The following is a 5,015-nucleotide window of genomic DNA, read 5'->3' as shown; positions in this document are numbered from 1 at the left end:
GGCAGTACTACTTGTCGAAACAGGGTTTTGGTCACCTATTAGGTTACACGCTATGCAGTGATGTATCTACGGTTGGCGACCCCTCCCCCCCCCCCTCGGAAACCAAATTTTGTACACGATACAACATGTATATAATAATATGAATATAATATGTGTATACTGAATGTATATTCAAAACTGTATATTATCCCTCATTGAAAAAAATCCTATGTACGCTATTAGTCCACTATAGGTCTACGCATTTTGTTTTTGATGCCCTGGAATGCCCTGGAATCGTCTCAAATCTCGATGACTCGAAATATTATCAAATATAAACCGATGTGTACAAAAGTAATAATTTAGTGCATAACGTAAATGTAAATAAATTATATAAATAAAATAATATCTTAGCAAAGATCTAGGTTAATTTTATAATAATTATTGTATCAATATTTAAACTTTATTGATACAAAACGCAATACATACATTAAACTACCTATGCGTATGTTTTTATTTCGGCGCCATTTCTAAGAGGTTGGAGATAATAACATAACCTCACGTTTGAATTATCAACTATATTGTATGGCGAATGTGAATGGTGATCCGTTGTTATCATTATGTTTGAGTTTCAGTAATAATTTTTCGATTTCGTCCAGTTATATTACGTTTTTCTTCGGTTTATAGTGCAAAATTGGATTTGCTGCTCGGTGTGCGAACACGAAGTTTCAATTTTGTATTTTTAAATAATAATAGTCCGTTTTGTGAACGCCGGATTATTGAACATCGGTTGTATAAATAATTGAGTGAAGTGGTTGTTTACATATTGTTCTTTTTTTTAATTTTGTAGTGTTTTGTGGATGTTAAAACTATATTAAATATGTGATTAAATTATGTATAGTGGAAATTAGAACATAAATAAACAATAGAATAATGCATTTAAATTAATTTTGGTTTTAAACCATTTACAAAAAGTTAAGTGTCGTTAGTAACTCTTTCCGTTAAAGTAATAACCCGAGTAATAATTTAGGTATATGAAAATTACTAATGGGTACTTGTTACTTCGATTCAATTGAAATTAAAATATTTTAGACCTAAAATATAATTATGGTAGTTTAAAACAAATCACAAAATTAATTGTTATTACTATCAATTGTAAATTTGGAAAGCTAAAATGCGTTGTTTCATTGAAATGGGTTTAATATATAAACACATTAATTTCACTAACCAACTTTAAAATGTTTTATGTATTCTGTGATCAATTCTATATGTATGGTCAATAGTTATATAAGATTTTTATATTGTTTGTTTTGATATATGTAAGTGATTATCTAAATCAGTTTTGGTTTTTATTTAGGAGTGGGTATGTAATATACGCACACATTTTATCTGGCCCGCAGACAAAAAAAAAAAAAAATAAAAACTGTTCATACTTAATATTATACCTTCTAGTGTTGTAATTTATCATTTTGTTCATTGGTTTTTACCAATCTGCAAGTTTGATGGCATGCAAACAATTTCAAGATTCTTAATGCGGCATTTCAAAAATATTAATTGGTGACCTCTGGTCTAGGGTGATCATATTAAATTTAATGAAATTCAAGATCACAAATTCCAACTTGTCCTAGCCATTACTTTACTTCATCTTACTATTTCCATGTGAACCAAATATACAGTTAATCATTTAATACCTACTTTATAACTCAAGTTATCTAATTTGTTTATATTTTTTAAACCTCCTTAATTAACAATTCAATTTTTTCACTATTTTGTAAATGATTTAAAAAAAATTTGTTATCAATGTACAATAAAATCAGTTATTGAAATAATATCACACATCGTTCTAGTTGGATATTTATGTACTCATAATCTCATTATTTATTTAGAAAATAACTTTTTAGTGTTTTTATAAGTGCTAATTTTATGAAAATGGAGTGCCTGTTGTTTGCTGTGAATAGTCAGGATACGAAGATACCTACTATTGTAACTACTGGTAAGATATATTTCTCAATATAGAAAAATATAAAATAAGTATAATAATAGAATAGCATAAGTACCTTCTATTTAATACCAATATATATATGTAGTACATAATATGATGTTGAGGTAGGTTGTATAATGTTGAATATTATATGTCTTTATTATTATTATTGTAATACATTTTTCTTCCAATGTTAAAACTTCATCAAAATCTCATGGTTAGAAAGTTATTTTCATAATTAGAGTTACAAAAATCTGGATGTTGTACATTATACACTTTTTAGCTATCATATAAAAAGTTTTTAATAATTTTATTTGGTTGGTACCTATATAATACATTTTTACTGTATATATTTAGGTTATTACTTACATAGCTATTGAGTTTTTAAATGATATTATTATCTATCTGACTTGTTACACAACGTTTGTTTTAAAATTATTTATTGAGTATGTACCCCTTTTGTACCTCCAATTAAAGTTGCAATCGCTCCACCGACAGGCTAATGCATCTGTTAAATGAGTACCCCACTTTTTCGTAGTTCTGGCTACCAACACTGCTATAATCTAAATTATATTATGTTTTGTGAATTATTTCGTAAACAACTATATACAAAAAAACAAAAAAGCAATCTTATAGGTAGTAAGGTAATAGTAAGGTACCTATGTTTCATTAGTATATTGTTTACCTTTGTAAAATTGCCCAAACAGGCTTTAATTAATAATAAATAAATTAATATACATTTTCATTTGGACACAATTCAATGAAGAATACTTAAAATTCATCGCATTATTTAGAATTTATTGAATGTTTATAATTACCTACCCAATTATGAAAATAAAATAATTGCATTTGCCTTATATATTTATTTTAATGCTTCTATATCAGTTAATTTTTCATTGTTATTAATTACTGACTATAAATAGGTAGTCAATACAATATTTATATATACTTAAGAGGATGTCAGCGCACTATTTGTTTTCTTTCTGGCCCACACGCAACATAGACAAAACACATTTACGCAGAATCATTTTTTCTATGTTTTTAACGGTTTTTAAGTAATCTTGAGAGTAAAATCACCCATTACAAAAGAGATAGAGAAAAATATTTTTGAGGGAATGTCATATCAATATTGTCTCTAAACAATTTAAACATCATTTAAATGTACAACATTTTTTGAAAGTTTATTTTGAAAGTCGAATACAAAGTCAAATAACAATAAAATATAAAATTGATATGTCATTCCCTCAAAAATATTATTCTCTATCTATTTTGTAATGGGCAATTTTACTCTAAGATTACTTAAAACATAGAAAAAATGATTCTGTGTTAATGCGTTTTGTGTATGCTGCGTGTGGAGCAGAGAGAGAAAACAAATAAGGCGCTGACATCCTCTTAAGATTTTTATCACGGCTAAACTAATACCTACCTTGGTACATCTTAATTTACATAGTCAATGATTCTAAAATACCTACTGTAATGTATTTTATTTCATAGATAACAATTACACAACTATATATTAATAAAATTGTATAAAACTATATTGTAGGTACCTAATATAAATTATACTCGAAATTATAGCACAGTAATTAATATTAATTATGACGGATGCCTAACGTTGACACCCTAGACACAACTTAGTAATAAAATTGCTTCAAGTTGATCCTTTTAATTTAAACATGTTTTCCTCATTAATTCCATGTCATTCTAAATGTCTGAGTTCTAACACTTTTCCAAGATTCTTTCCATATTTTGACAGTTATGGTATTAAAAATATGAGTCATAATTATTTAGTAAATTAAGTAATACTAGTAGGTAATAGGCTTAAAATAGTTTGATAAGGTGATTGGAAATGTCCTTCAATTTAAATAATAACCGGTCGTTTGGTTTATACTTTCTATGTAAGTAGTACTATCTAGTAATTTGGTAGTATGCAATTATGCATGTTAACAAAACTATTGAAGTACACACTTGAGTATTATTCACATATGTACATAATAAATAAAACATAATAAATTAAAATGTACCTATATCCAGAGTTACTTAAACAAATATTTAAATATTATACTATTTTTAAAAATTATTTTGTATTTTTGTGGGTTTATTAGACTTAAGTTCATCAATGATTACTTCCAAGAAATAATGTAGTCAACGAAGTGAAATTTAAATTCCATGGGCTATCTAAAATGTTTTTATGGGGTCTATTCAATTATGTGTTTTTGTGTAGCTTTAGAGCTTATGACACAATAAATCTGGATTACTCGATGAATACATGATCACAATTATATTGCCAATTATCAATTCATATAATTTAAGTACCTAATAAATTATAGTAAGTACTAATATTAGAGCTTGAAATGTACACTATTATCTAAACCCTCGCCTAAACCTTAATAAATACATTTAATATCCCTAAAGATGCAGTTTAAAATGCTTCTATTGTAGGAAAATAAAAATAAAGTTCATTAAATATTCAAAAAGTTTACCTATAATATAGAACAAGTAAAAAAATCAAAACATTTTTAGTAACATAGGTAATTACATTTGCTACAAATTTACAGCCCGAACCAATGATAATTAGGTAACTAATTAATTAACTATTAATAGTTAACTACAAAATATGTAACAACCAGTAATAAATGCCCAATAATTTATTTTTGCTGGTTCACCACAAGAATTTTATGTGACGGCACAGCATTCAAGCCAATCCTAGCTATTGAAATATGTATTAGTCAAACTATTTTTAATATTTGTATTCATTTATGTTTAAAATTTAAATATTTACCTTGATATTTACTAAGTCATACCTACTTACCTATAATGTATTTATATATATTTTTTTGTTACAGGTGATTTTCCATGTTCAATTTTACAGTTACAAATGAGGTAAGTGGTTACACTTGTTAAAGAGCATTTTAAGCTGACCAGTGGTATATAGGTACTGAAAATTATCTTGTTCTTGATACATTATATAATATATATATAAGTCCCTGTTTAAAAAGATTATACAATTACACTATTTAATATAGTTACATCACTGGGAACTGGATTAAGTAATTCA

At 26.5% G+C, this 5,015-nt stretch overlaps 1 long non-coding RNA gene across 1 annotated transcript; it reads left to right on the top strand.

Annotated features, from left to right (window-relative positions):
• Positions 1-461: 461 nt before the first annotated feature.
• LOC132951726 (uncharacterized) lies at positions 462-4,840 on the top strand. Its single transcript, XR_009665398.1, has 2 exons — positions 462-1,969; positions 4,804-4,840. It is a non-coding gene; the product is annotated as an uncharacterized LOC132951726 (long non-coding RNA).
• Positions 4,841-5,015: the final 175 nt, after the last annotated feature.

Source organism: Metopolophium dirhodum, chromosome 9 (assembly GCF_019925205.1).
Source record: "Metopolophium dirhodum isolate CAU chromosome 9, ASM1992520v1, whole genome shotgun sequence".
NCBI lineage: Eukaryota > Metazoa > Arthropoda > Insecta > Hemiptera > Aphididae > Metopolophium > Metopolophium dirhodum.
Note: the sequence above shows the minus strand (reverse complement) of the source record. Positions and strands in the feature narration are given on the sequence as shown.